Source organism: Dipodomys merriami, unplaced genomic scaffold (genome assembly GCF_024711535.1).
Source record: "Dipodomys merriami isolate MVZ:Mamm:240054 unplaced genomic scaffold, mDipMer1.0.p SCAF_50, whole genome shotgun sequence".
NCBI lineage: Eukaryota > Metazoa > Chordata > Mammalia > Rodentia > Heteromyidae > Dipodomys > Dipodomys merriami.
The window spans coordinates 7,131,435-7,155,098 of NW_027206069.1; the positions used below are offsets into that span (position 1 = coordinate 7,131,435).

Sequence of the window (23,664 nt, forward strand, 5' to 3'; positions counted from 1 at the left end):
TGAATACAGTTCTTCACTGACTTCACATAGCGGCACTTGCTGTTTCCTTCTGTGCACCAACTCTACACCATCAAAAAGGAAATTTAGGCTGGGCACAGCAGCTCACACCTGCCACCCTAGCTAGTTAGGAGGCTGAGTTCTGAAGATTAGTGTTCAAAGCCAGCCTGGGTAGAAAAAGCCCATGAGACTCTTAGCTCCAACTAACCACCAAAAAGCTGAAAGTAGAGTTGTGGCTCAAGTGGTAGAGCTCCAGCCTTGAGTGAAATAGCTGAGGAACAGTACCGAGGCTCTAAATTCAAACCTCAGTACTGACACATACAAAAACAAAAACAAAAACAAAAATTGGGATTATACTTTTTAAAATCTTAGGCAGACTCGGTGAGAATTTGCAGCAATCTTAATAAGTTTTGTATTTTTTTCCTTGAATGATGCCAGTCACCTACAGAACCCTGCAGGTTTTTGGATTATAGGGGATTCTAAGAAACAGCCTCAGTTGTCAGGAACCTGCCTGGAGGGTCAGCAACTGGCATCAAGATCAACAGGGGTCGTTTCTGTTTTATGTTTGTTGGTTTTTTGCTGACTAATTGGCACTAAGAGTTTCACTGCCAGATAAGACTTGCTTCCTGAGGCTGACTTTGAACCTCCATCCACAGATCTCATCCTCTTGGGTTAGCTCAGATTACAGGCCAGAGCCACTAGCACCCAGCAGGATCAATGGGTTTTATACAGACATGTGGTCCCACTTGACATTTATGAGCACTTAAGTTGGGGTGGGGGGGAGGAGCGGGCCTCCCTGCCGCCTGCTCCGCCGGGCCCGGTGGGGGTGGGACAAATGCCTGCCTGAGTTCTGCCACCCTCACTTGAAGCAAAACTACACCTCTGCAGCCCCGCCCTGCCCCGGGCCCCTGCCTGTCACTCATCACCACAGGCTCAGAGCTAGGAGAGAAACCCTCAGCAACCCCCAGTAACATGGTTCCAGGGAGCAAGAACAGAAAGATTCCTGTCCCCGCCCTGGGCAGCCTTCCTCATTCCCAGCCTCTCCTGGGATTGGGTTTTGTTACAGAATTTGATTTGGAGATTCAATTCAGCACGGAAATGGGCATTTGCCCAGATCCTCAAGTTAGTAGCTTGTTCGTCACTTTTATTCTTCGCAGTCACGACAGCTTTCACCAGGAAGGTGGGAGGGGACAAGACTGGGTGGTGGGTTAGGTCCCCCGGGATGCCCAGCCCAGGGAGACACCCAGAGGGCCCCCTTTGTTCTAGGGGGCCCCTAGCTCTGCCAAGTCCCTCGGGGCTGCAACCCTTGGCCTGCACTAGGATTTCAAAACAAAAACCAACCAGCAAACAGGGCAGGCTCTGAGGGTGCTGCTGTGTCAACCCAGCTCTGAGGGAAGCGGTGGGCGGTGGGCGGGCTGTGGCGGGGAGGAGGAGCCACACCGCTCTCTTGGGCAGAGCAGGGTGGGGCTTTCCTAGTACTAGTGATTCCCAGAAAACAAAACCACATTATAGAGGCCCTGAGTAGTTTGTGCCATGAAGCCATGTGTTCTTGCTGCTTGAAAACGATCAACATAACCAGAGACTTCACTGTGCACACACACACACACACACACACATGCACATGGGTGCACACATGAGTCCCCTCATCTGGGCTCCTCTCTGTCTGTCTGTCTGTCTCTCTCAGTAGATACATTACACAGACTTCTCTCTTGGCAGTTCCTAAAGCTGGTATTGTTTCTTTATGCAAAACATTTTAAATGATCAATATGCCTTGACATGAAATGATCTCATTAGCATTTGGGAGACAAGAAAGCTCAATGTGAAATACAGCCTAAGAAATGGATCAGAATTTTACTTATGAGCAGAACATGGTCCTTCATTATTGCTGCCATACTGAGAGTTCAAATGGTTAAGAGTATAGGTGCTGGTGGTTTACACCTGTAATTTTTTTTGGGGGGGGTTCCGGTTGTGGGGCCTGAACTCTGGGCCTGGGCGCTGTCCCTCAGCTCTTCAGCTTAAGGCTAGCACTCTACCACTTGAGCCACAGCGCTACTTCTGGCTTTTTTCTTATATGGTGCTGAGGAATTGAACCCAGGGCCTTGAGCATGCAAGGCAAGTGCTCTACCACTGAGCCACCTTCCCAGCCCTACACCTGTAATTTTTTAATGTGCTCCCCAAGAACCATTGAAATCACAACAATAAACACAAAGTAAGTGTCTTGAGAAGGCAAAATTTATTCCACAGAAGGTAAAGCCATCAGCCAAAAATCTCAAACTGAACAGGTAGGCTGAACCCCACCCCCACCCCCGTTTATCTCTAATGTAGCAGGCCCCACCCCTCTGCTCAGATTGGTTGAGATGAGCTTCAGAATCTGCTCATCACTGGCTAGTTTGAATAAAGTTAGATGTTATTTACATAAGGTGACTTTGAAATAACATTAACACTATACAAGTGATCTCAAAATACACTTACACCAGCTGCTACTTCTGGAACAATCTGCCGTGGGTCTTAATTCCATCTTGAAAAGAAACCAGTTTGGGGATGGGCAGGTGGCTCAGTGGTAGAGCGCTTTCCTTGCATGCATGAGGCCTTGGGTTCAATTCCTCAGCACCACATAAGCAGAAAAAGCCGGAAGTGGTGCTGTAGCTCAAATGATAGAGCACTAGCCTTGAGCTGAAGAGTTGAGGGACAGTGCCCAGGGCCAGAGTTCAGGCCCACAACTGACAAGAAGAAATAAAGAAAAGAAACCAGTTTAAGACAAAACTTTACTTTTCAAAAATCAATGAGAATCACAGTTCAAAGTCAGTCTGGGCAGGAAAGGACATGAAACAACTCTTGTCTCTAATTAACCACCAGTAAGCCAGAAGTGGAGATGTGTTTTAAGTGGTAGAACACCAGCCTTGATGAAAAAGCTCAGTGACAGTGCCCAAGCTCACAACCCATGGTCCTGAGACCCTCTCCTCACCCCAGCCTCGTTCTACTTCTGTCTCTGCTGTTCCTAGCAGTCACTTCCTGACCATCCTGTCTAGCACCTGGTGACGTGCTGTGTTGTTATTTCCTGTTCTGTGCATCTGAATGTGGCACCTCCGATACACCCTCATTTCCCAGTGAGCTTTTGCTGGATTTCCACATCACAGCCCTGGACCAAGGTGATCATGACACTCATGTCCTTGGAGAAGTCCATCATGGGGTCAGTAGAAGTGTGGGGCGGGGCTGGTCTGCCTGTGGAGACGATAACCAGTAACTTGACATGTAAACACTCAGAATCAGAGTTTCTAGCAGTTTTACCCATAAGCCCCAAACCAGAAACCACCCAGATGCCCTCCAGGGTTCAAGTCGCCGTGGAATACAACTCAGCAAGCCAAAGGAGCTGCCGCCTGCAGGACTGCCCAGAGAACCGTGAAGGATAAAAAGCCAATCCCTAAGGTGGCATTCCGTGAGAGTCTGAGGACCATTCTGACTCAGCCACCTGAGCGCTGGGACTACAGGTATGCATCGCCACATGGAAATGTAACAGACTTGAGATGATGAAATTACAGAAGTGAGAGCACAGGACAGCCCTGGGGGCAGGGGAATGTTTTGGATGTGAATGGTGTCTGTGTCAGCACCCCAGAGAGACTCCCTACCCCTGTTTTCCATGATGATGAAGGAGGTGTGCAGGGATTCACTCTGTAGTTTCTTGTAGCCACATGTGAATTTCCATGATCTTAAAACATGAATTACACACACACACACACACACACACACACACACACACACACACACACACACACACACACACACACACACACACACACACGAGAAGAGGAGGAGGGGCCTGGGTTGTCACTGGTGGGAAGAACCTGACAAGCCTGTTCTAGAAGGATCATCTCTTTTAGGAACAGAGTTTAAGGTTGTACTCGATCTTTTCTGTACATGGCTGTGCCTGTGAGTATCGAGTATCGTAGTAGCTGGGCTGGGTCAGGATCTGTGAGGCTATCTATCGAACACAAAGAACCCAAGGCCTGTGCTGTTTTAGTGAGTGGCTAACTGGGAAGATACTTTTCACTCCTCTTGAGTCACAGCTTGACAAATGCAGGGGTGACAGTCAGCAGTGTGAGCCCGCTGGAGCCCGCTCACCCTGACATCTAGTCCTCTTGCTCTGCTGTTTTATTTTATAAAGGCAGCACAACTCTGTGTTTTCAGAAGATCGGCACAGGTTACTCCAGTCCCAGTGCTCGGGCTGCAGTGCCTCCTTACCATTCATTAAGGGTGTCCCCTTGGTGATGGGGGTGTGGGGAACAGCTTCTCATGAAGAAACCAGGGCCCCCAGAGAAGCTGATGGAGCTGGGCAGTGGGGCTCTCATCCTGAAATTCAGGGAATGACTCTAGCAGGAAGAATCAGGGTAATGTGGAGAACCAGCAACAGAAAACAAAGAAGAGAGCCGGGCGTGACAACTCACACCTGTAATCCTAGCTTCTGAGGACCCCGGTTCAATGCCAGCCCAGACAGACAAATGTGAGAGACTTAACTCCAGTTAACCAGCAGAAATCTGGAAGCAGAGGTTTGGCTCAAGTGGAAGAGCACCAGCCTTCAGTGAAAAAGCTAAACAAGGGGCTGGGAAGGTGGCTCAGTGGTAGAGCGCTTGCCTTGCATGCATGAGGCCCTGGGTTCGATTCCTCAGCACCACATAAGCAGAAAAAAAAGCCGGAAGTGGTGCTGTGGCTCAAGTGGTAGAGCACTAGCCTTGAGCTGAAGAGCTGAGGGACAGTGCCCAGGCCCGGAGTTCAGGCCCCATGACCGGACCCCTCCTACCCCCCAAAAAAGAAAAAGCTAAACAAGAGCTTAAGGCTTTGAGTTCAAGCCCCAGTACTGACACATACACAGAAAAGGAAAAAAGAAGGGAGGGAGGGAGTAGAGAAGCTGATAGTTGAACTGGGGGAGGCCCACCCTCCACCCCAGCCCCGTACTTCTCTGATGGAGTGCCCCAGAAATGGAGACCCCCATATGAGCTGTCCATTTATATTTAGTCAACAGCCATCATTCAATCCACCACTAGCTAGCTAGAGATGGAGAGAGAGGGAGAGGAGATGGAATCATAAACTTCCACCCTGGGACCCTGAGCCAGGGCGCCTCCTTCCTGCCCTCTAGCCTCAGTTTACCCACTCACAACTGAGGCATTGCACAAGCCAGAAAAGTCATCCTAGCTTTCCTCTTAATCTTTCAGTGAACATAACACATCAACAACAAACAAATGACCTCTATGAAGTGTGCAGTTTGCTTTGGTGTGCAATTACCTAGGGTGTGAAGCCACCCTGGATAACAGCCCCCGCCCCCAGCTAATTAACCCAGCTGCGGCTTCCCCGGGAGCCATGTGCACATGCCCTCCACAGGGGAAGGGAGGGGAGGGGAGAGCACAGAGAACTTCGCTTTTTGGAAGACGTGTGGTGCCTTGCACACAGCCCCACAGCCCAGTGAGTCAGAATTTCCAAAAGGCTTAATTTTAGTGCCCTTCTGGTGGCTGCTCTCCAGGCTGCTTCTGGAGGCCCCGGGCGGAGTTTCCTGTGCTCAATTCCAGAGATGACAGAGGGGCTCTCCCCTAGTTCTTTGCCAGAATTCTCAGATACATTTTCCTTCCCTCTCCTTTCTGTAAGCAGCAGTCAATGCTGAAGAGGGCAGCTCATGCCTGGATCTCTCCGAGTTCAGACTCCACCAGCTCAGCTGCTACTTGGCTCGCTCCACATTTTCTTCTTTATCAGTCAGCTGGATCTTTTTCTTGTTGTTGTTGTTCTCGTACTGGGGCTTGAACTCAGGGTTTTGCACTCTACTCTGGCTTAGCTTTTTTGCTTGAGATGGGTGCTCTACCACTCGAGCCATACATTGACTTCTGGCTTTTTGCTGGTTATTGGAGATAAGAGTCTCCTGGACTTAACTGCCTGGGCTGGCTTCCAACCATGAAGCTCAGATCTCAGCCACCCAAGTAGCTAGGATTACAGGTGTGAGTGCATGGGCTTCTTTTTCTTTCTTTTCTTTTCTTTCTTTCTTCCTTTTTTTTTTTTTTTTTTTTTTGGTCGGTTGTGGGGCCTGAACTTTGAGTCTGGGAACTGTCCCTCAGCTCTTTAGCTCAAGGCTAGTGCTCTACCATTTGAGCCACAGCACCATTTCTGGCTTTTACTGTTTATGGGGTGCTAAGGAATCAAACCCAGGGCCTCATGCATGCAAGGCAAGCACTCTACCACTGAGCCACCTTCCCAGCCCCTGGGCTTCTTTTTCTGTGCATGTGTGCCTGTCCTAGTGCTGAACTCAGGCCTGGGAGCTGTCTCTGAGCTTCTCTGCTCAAGACTAAAGTTCTGCCACTTGAGCCACAGCCCTGCTTTCGGCATTTTTTTTTTTTTTTTTTGGTAGTTTGTTGGAGATAATAGTCCCATGAACTTTGCTGCCTGGGTTGGCTTTGAACCACAATCCTCAGATCTCAGCTTCCTCAATAGCTAAGATTACAGGTATGAGCCACAGTGTATGGCGTGTATGTGCTATTTTAAAGTAGAAAAGGACCACCACTGAATGGAAACTAGGGCCTTGGGCTAGGAGTGGTATGGCATGTGCTTAACATACACAAAGCACCACAAAAGAACAATAACAATAAAACTGGGTGCTGGTGGTTTATCCCTGTAATCTTAGCTGCTGAGGAGCTGAGGTGCGAAGATTAAGATTCAAAGCCAAGCCATGCAGACCCATCTGAGAGACTCTTTATCTCCAGTTCACCAGCAAAAAGCCAGAAGTGCAGGTGCAGTTCAAGTGGTAGAGCACCAACCATGAGAGGAAAAAGCCAAGTGACAGCTCAAGGCCTTGAGTTTAAGCACCAATATTTACACACACACACACACACACATTAAAATATTATTAATAATATTAGTTGATGACTATATCACACTTATGAAAAGCAATGGGTAGCCAACTATAAGAATAATGTTCAGTAGCATTCTGTAGTTATGGAGCATGTTGGCACCTCACATACATACTCACCTGTGAAATACCACCACTGTTCCCACCTGGTTTGCCAAGGTTCACTCAGTTAAATAAGCAATCAGCAACAGTTAAGGCTGTCCCTGAGTTTGAATCTTTCCACTGTCCTGAAATTGGTGCTGTGCGTTGTGTTAGTCACAGGTGGGGCAAGCCCCTCTGTAGATGGAGCTACCGGGTCTCCATTGGCCACAGACTCATTGCACTTCCACCTTCTGTGTGTGGGAGTCTCTTCCTCATTCTCCTCCATCTTGCTGGAGTCTAGCGTCTAGACCTCAGGTGTGTTTAGTGGAAGAGGGTTATAGTATACCATACACTGAAGTGAGAATACCGGACCTAGAGTCTTAAAGCCACAGCTTGGAGGAGGCGGGGGCAAACCCACAGGACGGAAGTTCCTGTGAGCAGACCGTTGATTCAGAAGAGGAAATCAGAGATGAGTAACAAGCCTCAAGCTGCAACTTGGGGCACAACGCAGCCAAAGGGGAGCTGGAGGCCTGGATTTCCAGAGCCATGGCAAGGCCTAACTCTAGCAAATCATCATCTGACCTCTTTGTGCCTTCGATTCCTTCAAAGAACAAAACTACACTTGTCCTGACTACCTGGAAGATGATTGCAGAGATCTGACCACAAAGGGATTGCTGTGGGAAAGCATCCTGAAAAGCTGGAGCAGGATTTCTAGTCATTGCTAGTCACTGTGTGAAGCTGCTGCCTGGCGCTCGGAACCCCAGGGCCTGCGGCAACGGCCGGTGAGGCAATCGGCATGACAGGCCTAGAACAGACACCTGGAGCCGGTCACGCGCAAAGCAGGGGAGGCCCTTTGATTGGACCCAGGGCAGCTCCGCATAATTATGACTTAATAATGGAGATCCACCAAGCAAGGTGTGGCTGACCTCTTGGCATTCTAATCCAAGCTAGGCCTAGCCCTGTGTTAATCCTGGGTTGAAGCTAATTCTCCCGCCCCTTTCCTAATCTGACACACACACATACACACACACACACACAGGGAAAAAAAAAAAAAAACCCTTGTTGGAAGCTGTGGACCTGAAGCTGTTTTCAAGCCTCTGGCTGGCCACAGGTAAGCTGTGAAGCCAGGGTTGTGACCCTCCCAAAGCCAGCACCATCCTGAGGAGGAATGAACCACCAGAAAGCCAGAAGTGGCGCTGTGGCTCAAGTGGTAGAGCGCCTGCCTCGAGCTGAAGAGCTGGGGGAAAGTGCCCAGGCCCAGAGTTCAAGACCCATGACCAACAAATATACATACATACATATATACATACATACATACACACACACACATATATATATATATATATATATATATATATATATATATATATATATATATATCAGGGCCCCAGCCCCCGGATGGTTCAAAATGTGTCGGAATGGCTGCTGGGCCTGGGGGAAGGGAGGAGAGACCCAGTGTGAAGACTTCGGGCCATCACATTGTATGTGTTTGGCCCCAGTCCAAAGGCGACTGCAGTGCAAAGGTCCAGAGGCAGATACGAGTTTTAAATTGGTTGGGCATCGTGGTGCATGCCTGTAATCCTGACTTCAGCCTCTGGTGGGCCGAGGGCACGTGTCTGAGCCGGGGTACGGGAGGAGACGCGGCGGGGAGGGGGAATCGCACATTTGGGGTCTGGGGTTGGTGCCAGGTCCTTGGTGTGGATGAAACCCTGGGGCTCGGGGCTCGGGGCGGGGGGCGATCCGAGCACCCGGCAGGTGGCCGACGGCGTGGAGGGCGCCCTGGGTCAGCGCCCCGTCCGGTGAGGACCGGACCCCGCTCCCCAGCGTGGCCTTTGGGGACCGCAGCTCCCGGGCGCAGGGCGAGGAGCCCAGCCCGGGTGCGCGGCGGCGGGCGGGCGGGTGGGGCCCGGGCGGGGCGGGGCGGGGCGGCGGTGTCCCGGCTGGTGTCCCGTGGTCCCTGTCCCCGCCCCGCCCCGCCTCGGGCTCGGACCGCGGAGGCCGGGCCCAGCCGCCCGCCCTGCGCCCCGGCGCTCCGCGCTGCGCTGCGGCCGGTAAGTGACGGCGGGACACCGGGCCGATGGGGCGGGAGGGGGCCGGGCCTGGTCCCCGGGTCCCCGGCGCGCTCCGGGGTCGGCGGCGCGGCCGGTCGGGGACCCCGGGGCGGCGCGGGGCGGCGTGTCAGCGCCGGCGGGCGGGCGGGCCGGCCGGTTTCAGTTCAAATCCTGCCGCCCCGCCCGCGGCAAAACCCGGCGCCTTCCCTCCCTGCGCGGGAGGGTGGCGTGGGCCGAGCCCCGTCCCGCGCCAGGGCGCGCGGCTCCCCGCGCTCCTCGCTAGGCGCGGGCCGACCTGCTGCCGCTGCCCGCCGCGGGTCTTGGCCTCGGCGGAGAGTGCAGGGTGAGAGACGCCCGTCCTGGTGGTCATGACCCCTCCTGACCATGGCGACCCCCTCCCGACCATTGCCACCCCCTCCTAACCATCACCACCCCTCCTTACCACCACCACCCCCTCCTGACCATCACCACCCCTCCTCACCACCACCACCCCCTCCTGACCATGGCGACCCCCTCCTGACCACCACCACCCCTCCTGACCACCACCACCCCCTCCTGACTACCACCACCCCTCCTGGCCACCACCACCCCCTCCTGACCACCACCACCCCCTCCTGACCACCACCATCCCCTCCTGACCATCACTACCCCCTCCTGACCACCACCACCCCCTCCTGACCACCACCACCCCCTCCTGACCACCACCATCCCCTCCTGACCACCACCATCCCCTCCTGACCATCACTACCCCCTCCTGACCACCACCACCCCCTCTTGACCACCACCACCCCCTCCTGACCATCACCATCCCCTCCTGACCACCACCACCCCTCCTGACCATCACCACCCCCTCCTGACCACCACCATCCCCTCCTGACCACCACCACCCCCTCCTGACCATCACCACCCCCTCCTGACCATCACCACCCCCTCCTGGGCATGGCGACCCCTCCTGGGGACGAGGCCCGCTGGGAGTGCCCTGGAGAGCCCATAGTGAGGAGAAAGCCCCACCCTGTCCACCAAGTTTCTTTATGATGCTGGGGCCGGGGCTCAGCCTCTCTGAGCCTCCTTCCCACCTCTGGCAGGGCTGGAGGGGACATGGGTGGATGTTGACTTTCCATGAGGATCTTCAGATCCTGACCCCTAATCCAGGAGCCGCAGCCCACACAGCAGCCCGGCCCACCGCAGCCTCAGCCTGAAAACCGGGGTGGGAATACCAGGCATCGTGTCATGGCTCCGGGACCCTTTCCTCCTCTCTCCTGCTAGTGCTCTCCTCTGTGGGGCTGACGGGCTCCCCGAGCTGGGGGCGGTGCCTCGGTCACCCGCTGAGGGGCAGTGGCTTTCCTCTCCAGCAAGGGGAAATGTCACAAAGTCACCATCCTTTTTTTGGCCCATATTGGAGCTTGAACTGAGAGCCTGGTGCTGTTCTTTAGCTTTTTGGCACAAGGCTGGCACGCTGCCACTTGAATCATACCTCCACTTTGGGCTCTTTGCTAGTTTATAGGAGATAAGACTCATGGACTTTCCCGCCTAGGCTGGCTTCAAATCGATTCTTGGATGTCAGCCTCCTGAGTAGCTGGGATTGCAGGTGTGAGCCAGGGGCATCAGGCAGTCATGGATTTTCTGAGCTTCATTCATCTCTCAAGAGGAGAGGAAGCAGGCCCAGAGAGGAGGAGTGATTTGTTCAAGGTTGCACAGCTAGTAGCAGAACCTAGTGCGCGCTCTCTCTCTCACTCGCCCTTCCTTCCTTCCTTCCTCCTCTGTCTTCCTCTCTCACACTCACATACTCACACACACACATGGAGGGGGCAACAGCCCACAGGGTCAGGAGCTGGGAGTAGGAGGGGCACATTTGTGCCAAGGGCTGTTTTGCTCAGTTTCGTGTTAACCGTGCCCCAGCGGGACGCTCTAACACGTGTGGGTCTGCACATTCCTCAGGCAGGACAACAGGGTGTGCTGACAGCCGCAGCTGTGCCAAGCCAGCTCCCTCTCTCCGAGCCAGAGAGGCCCGAGGTAGGGGTGAGGGGTGGCTGCGTGGGGGAGGGGGAAGCCCGGGACCCGGAGGGGCTGATGGGAATCTGGGCTGGTGTCTCTCACTCAGGGAGGGCATAGGCTGGCACCTGGCCTGCAGGGGCCTTCTGGGTGTGGTGGGCTCCTGGCGTTTCCATGGAAACGATCCCTGCTTTGCATGCTGTCTGTGGCTGTGCACCTGGCCCAGCCTGGACGGCCCCTTGGCCTGGTGGGTGATGCAGAGACCCGAGCCGGGGCTGCTGGGGTGCTGGGTTGGCCCCTGTGGGAGGTGCTGGCAGGACCAGCTGGGTCTTTGAAGGATGTGAAAGGCTCTGAGAGTCTAAGGGCATCTGGGCCTTCCGGCTGCCCAGCTGTCAGGAATGGAGGTGCAGCGGAGCTTTGATAGCCTTCCTTGGGAAAAGAGGGTGTCATGGGGTGCTATAGTATTTTTTTTTGCCAGTCCTGGGGCTTGAACTCAGGTGCCTGGGCACTTGTCCCTGAGCTGCTTTTAGCTCAGCGTCACTTCTGGCTTTTTCTGTGTATGTGGTGCTGAGGAATTGAACCCAGGACTTCATGCATGCTAGGCAAGCACTCTACCACGAAGCCACATTCCCAGCCCCAGGGTGCTGTAGTATTAAATGAGATGTTCCATTTGGAAGCAAAGGTGAGCAGTTGCCACCATTTGGGTGTGGGGGCCAGGTCTGGATATCTGGGTTCCCCCAGTTCTGTCCCTTCCCTTGCTTTCCCCATGTCTGGTGGTGAGTGGTCCTGCGTCACCTCCCTCAGGGTCTTTCCAGAATGAAGCCAAGCCCTTGACTGCAGGAGGACAGAATGGGGGAGGAGCAGGGGTGGCGATGGGGTGGGAGGAGGGGGATTCAGAAGCAACTGCAATCTCTTGCCATCTCTCACCTGTAACACTGACAGGTGACCAGGCTGCCATTGCTGGCCTGTTTGCAGAGTACTGGTGCCTGGCAATCATAGCTACTCGGAGATTCAAAGTCAGCAGGAAAATCTGAGACATTCTCCCATCCAACTAATCATCAAAAAGCAGGAAGTGAAAGTGTACCTTGAGCAGAGGTACAATCAGCAAGAACTAAACAAGACTAGGAGATCCCGAGTACAAGCCCAGTTTTGGCGCAAGGGTGTGTGTGCACACACACAGAACAATGTAACGTGAATCACTGGAAAAACTACAGATCAGGCCCACTGAGTCAGCTGGGGGAAAAAAAAGAGCAAAAACGGACCCAGAACATTTCCTTCCTGTAATATCTATAAGCTCTCAGCTCTAAGACACTGGACTCTGGAGGGGCAAAGGGTGGAGTAAGAAAAGTGCCCTTTTGCCCCTCCCTTTGGAATCTCAGCTCGTAGGCTCAGGGAGGGAGCCTGAAGCCAGGCAGCTGATGGGCAGGGAGTCGCCAGAGGCGAAGGGCAGGGGGGACAGCCGAGAAGTAAGGGGTGGATGGTAAGAAAGCCATCGTGGAAGTCAGTGTTCACCACAGGGGAGGAGGGAGGAAGGAGAGTGAAGGGGAGGGAGGGGCGCTTACAAGGAAAGTCTTTGTCATTGTTTCTTACTACGCTTTGCTTCTGTCTTCTCAAGAGATACTAGTTTGCAAAGTGAAGAACTTTTTGTTGTTGTGGGGGGGGGGTTGCCCACAAATCTCACTGTGTAGCAGGCTGGCCTCCAATTCTCAATCCTCCCACCTCAGCCTCCCCAGTGCTAGGGTTACAGGCATGCATTCCCATCCCACCCTGCCTAAAATAAAATAAAAAGGCCAAGGAATGTTTATGTGAAATCAGAGCGGCTGTCTTTGGGGAAACTGAGGAGAAGCCTGTTTTGCTCTCAGTAGGATCCACACTTCGGTGTTTCTCCAGTTTATAGAAGGGCTAATGGGTGTTACTTGCAAATATCTTTCTGCTTCCTCATTGACAAATAGGAGATATACACATTCCATTAGATCAACTCTTACACAGTGCAGAGAGTACCAAATTCTCCTGAGTATCAGTCATGTCTGCATGGTCTCTCAGGCAAGCGGTCCCCTCCACTGGATTCAAATGTTAATCTGGTGGGAGTTCCAGATGAGTTCCCTTTATTTGGGAGTTCTCCCTCTTTCCCAAATCGTGTCATGATGGCTTTCATGATTCAGGGGCTCAGCGATCAGCAGGATGTTTTGAAGTCCTAATGGCTTATCCTTCTGAATCATAAAATCCTGGCATGTTTGAGCTGGGAGGAGCCTTTGCCACCTGGACCATTCTGCTGGTTTAACAACCATCGAGAGACACGTGCACAGCTAATGTCAACAAGGAATGCGAATCTGCGGATGGCACACCTACCTGTCGGCCACACCTGTGTATCACTCTGCAGAGGACGCAGCCTGCCACTCCTATGGGCCACAGCCTCCTCTCAAGGGCAGGCTTCGAGACAGACACCCGGCTTACCTGAGATAAACTGATTCCTTCATCGTCAAGGTGCAACGCCAGAAGAGAGCTATGGCCCGCAGTATGCATGATACACTTCGAGAATTTAGGAGCAAAAACATCCAGAAATGGCCAGCCTCCTTGGCTCATAGCTGTAATCCCAGTACTCAGGAGGCAGAGGTTTAGATGAGGAGCAATGGTGGAAGCCAGCCCAGAAAGACAGAGCTGAGACTCCTCAATTAATCAGCAAAGAGCTGCAAGCAAGGTATGGCTCACGTGCTAGAGCACCAGCCTTGAGTGAAAACGCTCAGAACCAGGACCCAGACCCCCAAAACAACAACAGAATATCTGGAAAGGAAACACAGCAGTGCCTAGCATCTTCCTTCCTCTGAGTGCTCCTAGGAGAGCTGTTCTTTCTCACCTGTTGGCTAGATCTGCTCTAACACATTTCAGCTGCTGGTGGAGGCGCCGGGAGACGCAGCTTGGCCCCAGGTGCTGCTCCTGGTTGAGGATGGAGCAGCGCTTTCACCTAGAGGGTGATCTGAAAGGACGAGGCTAAGGTGCTGCTGTAATTTCACTCCTTTGGAGCTGAAATCACAGGCCGCCCAACCGGGCTCAGTCTAGCCTGGGCAGGCCTCAGGGAAATGGCCTGAAAATACTTGGGCGGATTCTTCCATCTGTCAGGTGCAGGAAGGTTCAGCAGGAGACAGCTCCCACCTGGCCACACCGCCCCTTGGTCCTGAGTTTGTTGTCTTGCCTGCAACAAACAAAGGTGCCTGGATGGGACTCAGAGGTTCGGGGTCCCGGGACTGCAGGCTCCAGCCCGGGTTTCTGCTGATACGCGGCTGGCCTTCGTTTTCCACCTGCTCCCTGGGCATAGGACCCCAGCTCAGGTCCCACCCCATGTGTCCTGTGCTTGGTCACAGACCCAGGGATCCCTTTGTCTTCTAACAGGTGACAACACAGAGGGCAGAAGTTTCGAGAGGATCTAATGAGAGAGACGCTCACACAGGTAAGCTGGTTTTGCGAGGGTTGGCTTTAAATGCAGGCTATGTGTCCTTTATCAAAAATGCTTGGGATCAGGGTGTGTGTGTGTGTGTGTGTGTGTGTGTGTGTGTGTGTGTGTGTGTGTGTGTGTGTGTGTGTGTGTGTGTGTGTGTGTGTGTGTGTGTGTGTGTGTGTGTGTGTGTGTGTGTGTGTGTGTGTGTGTGTGTGTGTACTGGGACTTGAACCCAAAGCCTTGCACACTCTCTTAGCTTCATCAAGATTGGTGCTCTTGAGCCATAGCTCAAGTCCAGGCTGGCTTTGAACCATGATCTTCAGTTCTCAGCCTCTGGAGTAGCTAGCTAGCATTACAGGGGTGAGCCATCAGTTCCCAGCTCAGAAGTTGCCCACACTTGGGAACACATACATAAACATAATGAGATACTTGGGACCCAAAAGAATTTCCTCTCATCTCTGCCGGTGCACCTGCTCTGAGGCTCGTCCATGCAGGGATTGTAGTGAGCCTGCATTTTGACCCATCACTTGAGGTCAGTGGTGGAATTTTCCACTTGGGGGATCACAAAGCTTTGGATTTGGGGAGCCTGTCGGATTTCCTCATTCAGGATACCTCACTTGGATTTTGAGACGGTGGCTGCTGTGGGGACGAGGTGCTGGATCAGCTGGGCCCTAGAGATGGCTTTGTGGGTGTCAAGGCAGACCTCCTGGCCCCAGGCCAGGGCTCCTCCATTCACTCAATGTCTGTGTCCTTATGGCTGGTGGTGTGACGTCACAATGCCATGGAAATGGGAAGATATCACCACCGAGCCGGCCCTGGTTGGACCCTAATGAAGCCCAGAGTTGTTTTTTAAGATCTGGGAAGGGCTGCGTCCCTCCCAAGTGGCATTTGCTGAATAATACAGGAGGCTGACTCACGGGGTCAGCTTCTCCTCTACGCTGGGAGGGAGGGGCAGACGTTTGTCCTTCACTGGCCAGCCTCCATTTCCTGCTCTGAACATGGAGGCTTGGAGATGGATCTCTGGGGCTCCTGGCAGTCCAGGCGACTTCTCACCTTGGAGCTTGGCCTTCTGTGTGCTCCTGCGGTGTGCCCTTCCCCCAGGAGGGCGACTCCCAGCCTGGGGGTGGGGGGGGAGGCCGCTGGCGCATTGTCCCTGTTCTGACACTACAGCCTGGACTGTCCCTGAGCCTCGCAAACCCAGGCACCTGGACCGCCCTCACCCACCTGTGAGAAGGCGGTCACCTCTTCCTGCAGTCCTTCCCCTGCCTCCTCACATCCCAAGGACACCTGGTTAAGATCGCACCTTCTAGAAGATTCTATAAGATTAGGGATTCCTTGGTCTTGCATGTTGCTGTTGATATTGACTCTGATTCCTTGTTTGTGACCTATTCATACTCAGTCCTCTCGGCCCAGAGGGAAGTGTCTGCTCTCCCTCCCCGCCTTCTCCTCTCCCCCTCTTCCCCTCTCCTCTCCCCCTCCTGGGTAGACCCCTTACTATTCCCAGAACACAGAGGTGAGCGCCAGTCTGGAGAGAAGGTGAGGCACAGTACTTTACTGGTCTCGCCAGGGACCCAGCTCATGGGGAGCAATGCAATGTGGGGCCCACACCCAGAATCTTGAAGATGCCTGACCTCCCCACAGCCGATTTGTTCTCCCCGATGGCCAGGCTCTTCTCGCCGGTGGCCTCTCCTTGCCCTTCCCTAGCCATTCCATGGCCTCAAAATCCACTCAGATCCCAGAGCAGAGCCACCGGAGGTGCATTCCGGTCCCCCCCCCCCCTTAAGCCATCTTATCTCCTGCTTTGATTGTCTCTCTAGCACTTACCTTTGGAGATTATGGGAGTTACTCAGCTGCAGCTTGATAAGCATTCTGGGTAGGGCTGTTATGAGTCCTCGAACCTAGACGGAAGGGAGAGCTGTCTCCCTGCCATTCCTGGGGAAATTGGTTCCAGGACACTCCCCCCCCTCCCCCAACCCAAGGGCAACCCATGGGGCTCAGGGCATTTATATAAAATGCTCCTCACAGAACCACGCAGTCCTCCTGTATGCTTGAAGGGTTTCTTTTCCTCCTCCTCCTTTTGAGATGAGGTCTCTGCTGTGGCGCCCCAGACTGGCCTCTCCAGCTCGGGCTTCTCCTCCATTAGCCTCCCAAGTCCTGGGATTACAGGTATGTACCACCATGCCGGGCTTTTCTGTTTTTTATTTTATTTTAAAATAATTTTGAGATTAAGTGATGACATAAATTTCACCAGTTTCACAGTGTAGTAGGATAGTGATATTTAAGGTCACAAACACATTTTAACCTTCACAAGGCAAATTGCCTGGTCTATAGAGTTTGTGAATTCTACAAGCTTTGACAGCATAACTATTTCTTCCTCGTTAGGTGATAAGTACATTTCTTTTGCTTAGGGTTAGCTGTTCCCTTTTTCCCTCCCTCCCTCCCTCCCTCCCTCCCATCGCTGCCCTTGAGTTGCTTAGTTCATTTTCATCAATGTGCCTGGCTTTTCTGTAATACTTGAAGCTGTGCTCTATATTTCATCCAGTAACTAATGTAAATGTGTGGACGCAGTTGTATTAGATTGTTTAGGGGAGTATAATGGGGAAAGAACCTCAATAGGGATGCAATTTCCCCCCCAAATGTTTCTCTCTCTCTCGTTTTGTCTTGTCTGTCTTTTTCTTTAGTCCTACGGCTCGAATTCAAGGCCTGGGCACTGTCTTTTGGCTTTTTAATTCATGGCTGGTGCTCCACCACTTGAAACAACACAGCTCCATTTCTGGCTTTTTGCTGGTTAATTGGAATTAGGAGTCTCGCATAATTTCCTGCCAGGGCTGGATCTCAGTTTGCTGAGTAGCTGGGATTATAGGGGTGAGCTACCAGCCTCTGTCTGTCTGTCTCTTGTTTTTTTTTTTTGTTTTTTTTTTTTTTAATTTTTTATTGTGAAAATACCATACAGAGGAGTTACAATTACATGGGCAAGATAATGAGTACATTTCTTATCAAACATTGTTGCCTCCTCCTTTGTTTCCCCTTCCCATCCCTTCCCATCTACTAGCCTTAAGCTGAAGAGCTGAGGGACACCACTCAGGCCCAGAGTTCAAGCCCCACGACCTACAAAATAAAATAAGTTTTGTCTCTTGTTCTTAAACTGAGGATGTAAAGGAGGACAGTGGTGGTTCCACTCGTGTGGTTGTTACTTCCTGGCTCTGCTTAAGTTTTTGGGTTTGGTCCTTTTCATATTTATTATGTTTCATTTCTCTGTGTTTTCTCCTTTATCTGTGATGCTTCGTGCCCAAACCCCGGGGGAGGGGGGTGGGAGAGGGAGGCGTGGGGAGGCCAGCTAGCCATCTTGTTCTCATTCTGCAACTTGCTGGGCCATTCTGCAGAGGAAATCCCTTCTATGACTCATGCCACTTGGGCCCTGGCACACCAACGGCCTGTGGGAGGCAGGGCCCACCCACTCGCCCCCACTTGCCACTCCTCCGCCCACACACTGTTCTCCACCCCCCCCCCCCCACTTTACCACTAGCTGTTGAGCCATGGCCAGCACGGGCTGGTGGATTCAGGTGACACGTGAGCTGGCGGGTGCTGCCAAGGTCGACGGCCATTTGTCCAGGCAGCCGGCCAGCCTGGCTTATATAACTTGCCTATTTATGTGTTTGGCGAATGCAAGCTCAACTTTGCTCAGAAGTAACTGTAGACAAAAAAAGTATTTTTTTAAACAAAAGTTCTGCCTTGTGGCATCTGATGGTCACTGCTTTCCACTGGGCAAAACCGCGTGGCTGCCAAGGAGAGGCCTGGGCGGGGCACCCTGGGCACAGGCTCCGCTGGGAAGGGAGCAGAAGATGGCCCCTGTGCGTTCCTGTATGTATCTGCCTCAGGAAGAAGCAGGGTTAGGCACGGAGCTCTCGGGAGCCAAGCCTGCCTGAGAGCCAGCGTGTGTGGCTGGCTTCCCGGCCCTTCCGCCCTGGAACCCACGCTGGCCGCGCCACTGCGTTCTTCTCCCTACTGACTTTGGCTCCGTGGACACTGGGTGGCAGAGGGCAGGGCGTGGCACTGCCCTGTCCAGCTCCTGTGAGTGGCAATCTGATGGATGACATAGAAACTGGAGGTGTCCACCCCAGACCCAGATTCCAGGGATTATATGTCGGGTCTGGCTACTCGCCCCTATGTGCCAAAGAAAGAGACATCATAAGGCCAGAGGAGGGAGATTTGTTCAGGAATTGGAGGTATGGTTAGAGTGCTAGCGGTGAGTGAAAAAGCTGGGCAAGAGGGCAAGGCCTGGGGCTGGGAAGGTGGCTCCGTGGTAGAGCGCTTGCCTTGCATGCATGAAGCCCTGGGTTCGATTCCTCAGTATCACACATACAGAAAAAGCCGGAAGTGGTGCTGTGGCTCAAGTGGTAGAGTGCTAGCCTTGAGCAAAAGAAGCTCAGGGACAGTGCCCAGGCTCTGAGTTCAAGCTCTGGGACTGGTAAAAAGAACAACAACAATAACAAAAAAAAAACAAGACCTGGAGTTCAAGGCCCAGTATACATGCACACAATGCACATACATGCACACAATGCACACACACACACACACCAGTGAATAAACAAGCAAAACTCTTGTTAGGATGCATTATTCTGTGGGGAAACTGCATCTGCAATGTATGTGATGTGTTTATACGGTATAAACATGTATACATGGGTGCTGCCAGGAGCTTTGTGTTTTCTAGACCAAGAATTGGGTCAGCTGGGTTGTACCTGGCTGACCTTTATCTCAAACTTTGTCTCTGGAGGAGACCCTATGATGTCACTTAATGACCAGAAGGAAACAGGAGCAAGCCTGCCACTGTGGCCTGAAAGGTGCTCTGTCTGTCCTGGGTCACGTCTGTTTTCTTTCTTTGGGGCAGTGTTGCTGTTGCTGTAAGATGATAAGGGGACTCGTGCTGTCTGAGAGGCAGTTTGCCTATGTCACAAGATGCTTAATACTAAAGCCTGTTCTTGCTAAGGCCCCAGGTAATTACAAAGAGATGAGAGGACAGAATGCTCAGATCAAAGGACACGGATGAAAAGGAGGGCTTGCGCAGGTGCTTTATCCTGCTTTGCGTTAATATAGGGGCCCAAGTGAGTGAGTACTCCATGCTTTTTAGCAAAAAACAGTTTTTAAGCTGGGCTAGCTACTCTGGAGGCTGAGATCTGAGGATCATCGTTCATAGTCAGCCCAGCCTGGAAAGTCTGTGTGACTCTTATCTCTGATTAACAGCTCAAAAACCAGAAGTGGATCTGGGGCTCTAAGTGGCAGAGTGCTAGCCTTGGGCAAAAGAGTTTAGGGACTGCGTCTGGCTTTGAATTCAAGCTACACAACCGATAAAACAAAACAGGCCCCTCCTATTGTGTTTATAGAAGCCCTGCAACCTTAAGCCCCTTAGGGTTTGGGCTTTGCATACAGGAGCAAATAGCTTAAACATGAATAACACAAAGGGGCCTTGAGAAAGGGGAACTCAGGCCTGGGAGGGGTTTCTGGAAAGACTCTTTAAGAACTTTTACTTAAGGCTAGTGCTTAACCACTTTGAGCCACAGCTCAACTTCTGGTTTTCTGGTGGTTAATTGGAGTTGAGTCTCACCAACTTGGACTTTTCTGCCTGGGCTGGCTTTCAATGATCCTCAGACCCCAGCCTTCTGAGTAACTAGGATGACAGGTATGAGTCACCAGCAGTAAGAAGATAACTTTTACTTCTTTTTTTTTTTTTGGTCCTGGGGCTTAGCTTAAACTCTGGGCCTGGGAGCTGTCCTTCAGCGCAAGGTTAGCACTCTACCACTTGAGCCACAGCACCACGTCCAGTTTTCTGGTGATTAATTGGAGGTAAGAGTCTCACAGATTTTCTGCCCAGGCTGGCTTTGAACCATGATCCTCAGATCTCAGCCTTCTGAGTAGCTAGGATTACAGGCATGAGCCACTGGTGCCCGGCTCAACTTTTACTTTTTAAAACCAATCTCACAACAGATGTCCAGGTTGGTCTTGAAAGCCTTCCTTTCTTAGCCTCCCAAGTAGCTGAGACTATAGGCATACACCACCACACCTGTTGTCTTTTTCTGGGGGCACCATCAACTCCCTTGTCTGAAGTGGGAGGCGGGGATCCCCTAATCTAGCTGCTGGGCTGGTGTTTAGGGCTGACCTCAAGGTCAGAGGTCAGTAGGGTTGTTAGCTGACCCCACAGAGCGAGGTGTCTGGCAGCGTTTCTCCCTATGCAAAGCACAGGTTGGCTTTCCTCTTTGCCTTCCTCCTTGCTACTGATACGATCTGATGGGCGGGGTGGGGACCCTGGTTCTGACACCTGTGGTATAACTTGTAACTCACCTGAGGCAGCCACGCCCTCCAGCCCGGCTCACCGGACACTACTCATTTCCCTAGAGCTGGCTGAAAGTTCAGCACTTGGGCTGCCGCTGCTCAGCCTCCACCCGGGGCAGATTCTTGAATCTGCCAGCTGCTGCTGAGTCAGCCTGGGGCTCAGGTGCCCTTGGCGGTGGTCCAGGCTCTGTGAAAGGGAATAAGGAGCTGTGCAAGGTGGCACCAGGGAGGCGGTGGCAGGAAGATCAGGAAGATCGCAAGTTCAAGGTCAGCCTTGGCTCCTTAGCTAGGCCCTGCCCCAAAGGGGGTGGGGATGGATTCTGGCCACAGCGCTGGGTCGGTGCTGCCCTTCCCGAACCTGTCAGGCCAAGGGACCTGAGCAATCGTTTTCCTCTTAGAGAGTTAGCCTGGGGTGGGGTTATATCTTCACATCCTACCCAAGCCTTGGGGGCACGCTCCTCAGTGCTGCCTGGGGCTCAGATCTCTGGGCTTTGGGCTGGGGACACCGGTGGGTGCTGCGGTGAAGGAGTGGCCCTTGCTCAGGCACTGGGTGAGTCACATCTCTGTCCTCCCCACCTGACCTTTTGCTTGTTCTTGTCATCCTTCTGATGCTGGGGGTGGGGTGGGGAGACTGGGTGGGCGTGGGCTCCACTGTGGGACACAGTGATTAGAAACCTGGCAAAGCGCAGCTCCTACCTGTGTCGGGGAAAATGACCCCGAGACTCTGGATTTAGTTTTGGAGAACATCTCTAGAACAGCTCTGCAACTCTCCTCTCCCCTCCCCTGCTTGCCCTCCTCCTCCAATTCCCACTCTGTCTCCAGGCTTCCGGAGCAAACAAGCCACAGTGTCCACAGTGTATTAGATAAGTCTACTCCCCTCTTTCCTCCCTTCCTTCCTCTCTCCATCCCTCCCTCCCTCTTTCCTTCCCTCTCTCCTCCCTCCCTCCCTCCCTCCCTCCCTTCCTCCCTTCCTTCCTCCCTTCCTTCCTTCCTTCCTTCCTTCCTTCCTTCCTTCCTTCCTTCCTTCCTTCCTTCCTTCCTTCCTTCCTTCCTTCCCTCCTTCCCTCCTTCCCCTGCCCTTCCCCCCCTCACTTTCTTTGTGCTGGTCCTGGGGCTTGAACTCAGGACCTAGATGCTGTCCTTTTTTACCATTCAAGGTTAGCTCTACACTTGAGTTACAGCTCTATTTTGACTTTATGGTGGTTCATTGGAAATAAGAATCTCATGGATTTCCCTGCTTGGGCTGGCTTTGAACCCTGATCCTCTGATCTCAACCTCCTGAGTAGTTAGGATTACAAGGTGCTACCAGGACCTGACTCTGCTGACCCTGTTTTTTTTTTTTTTTTTTCTTGTCAGTCATGGGGCTTGAACTCTGGGCCTGGGCACAGTCCCTGAGCTCTTCAACTCAAAGCTAGTGCTCTAGCACTTAAGCCACAGCACCACTTCTGGTTTTCAGGTAGTTAATTGAAGATAAGAGACTCTTGGACTTTCCTGCCCAGGTTGGCTTTGAACCGCGATCCTCACATCTCAGCCTCCTGAGTAGCTAGGATTACAGACATGAGCCACTGGCACCTGGCTAAGATTTCTGTCTCCTTTTAAAATGAAATTGAAGTTTAAATGGGTGGAATGAAAAAACGACTCATGGGAAACAATCATGGCTCCGGTCAGACGCCAGAGCACGTGCAGACGCCAGAGCACATGCACACAGCTGGATGGGGTCACGGGAGCATGGGGCACCTCATCCCGGCAGACCCAGGTGAGGCTCATCAGGGCCGGGGTGGGGAGGGTGAGGGCGCCCAGGGTCACCTGACACCCAGACCACCAAGCCCAGGTTGGGTTTCCCAGTCTGGCCCTTGAGGGGCGGGCAATTGTACATCTGGGCGGCCCTCCCCCTCCCCCTGCCCCTGTCCACCTCTCTGGCCCACAGGGCAGCCTGGGAGGCCCCTGGGAAGCCCACCGCCTGGCTTTCCTGGAGCCCCAGTTGCAGACATTGGGGGGAGGCAGTGTGACAGGCCCCTGTGGTCTCCCTCATGGACCTGGGTGACTGAGGAGCCCCGAGCGCCAGGACGGCCCACCCTGTGCCCTCCCAGGTGGAGAGGGATCCCTGCCCCAAGTTAGGTCTGAGGACACGGGTGGACACAGCCAGATGGGCTCACCCCCCCCACCTGGCACTTTTGCTGTGCACAGGGTGGAGGGTGGGGGCACCGGGTGCTTGGTTCACAGGATGGTGCTACTGGCTTGGGTTACAGGGGCTCCCTGGGTCTCTGGGCTGGTGTGGTTCACATTGCAGCCGGTGGGGCGGCGGGGGGGGGTGGGGGGGGACGGGGGGGGGAGGCGGTACTGAAGAGGAAGGCCCAGCACCAAACAGATCATGGTGTGGGGTGGTGCGGGGGGGGGGGAGGGGGGAGCTGGCAGGGGTGGGAGAGGAGCTCCCTGGGGCTGGCAGCGAGCCAGGCTCTAGCTTCTACTATAGGGGCTAGGGGTGGCAAATGTCTTCTAGAAACAACCAGACAATGGCTGTGTTTGCTTTCCTTTGTTCCAGGAAACAGCTGCACACATGTGTAAACCAGTGAATGTTGCTGGGTGCTGTGTTCCAATAAAACTTTAAGGACACTGCCTAGGGGTGGGTGGGTGAGTGTTGAGGTGTTGGGGGGCCTCAGGGGAGCCTTCGGGCAGGTAACCCCTTTATGCTGAGCTATAGGAATAGGAAGGAAGGAAGGAAAGTTGGCCCCGAGGCGGTGCCCTTGGCCTGTGCAGACACATCATAAACTGGGCGTCACCAGGCCCTGGCAGGAACCCACATGAACTAATTATAATCTGCACAGCTTCTTAACCATGGCCAGGAGACTGGAGAAGGATGGTGCTCGGGAGAAGGGCTCTGAAGGGCTCAGCTCGGAGGC

General features: G+C 53.1%; 1 protein-coding gene across 1 annotated transcript in view; it reads left to right on the forward strand.

Annotated features, from left to right (window-relative positions):
• Positions 1 to 8,940: 8,940 nt before the first annotated feature.
• The window catches only part of Syne3 (spectrin repeat containing nuclear envelope family member 3), a 77,207-nt gene continuing 62,483 nt past the window's right edge, over positions 8,941 to 23,664 (forward strand). The window contains exons 1-2 of the mRNA XM_069997641.1: positions 8,941 to 9,012; positions 14,392 to 14,449. The gene's annotated coding sequence lies outside the window, so the exon portion shown is untranslated. The remainder of the gene's footprint in view (positions 9,013 to 14,391; positions 14,450 to 23,664) is intronic.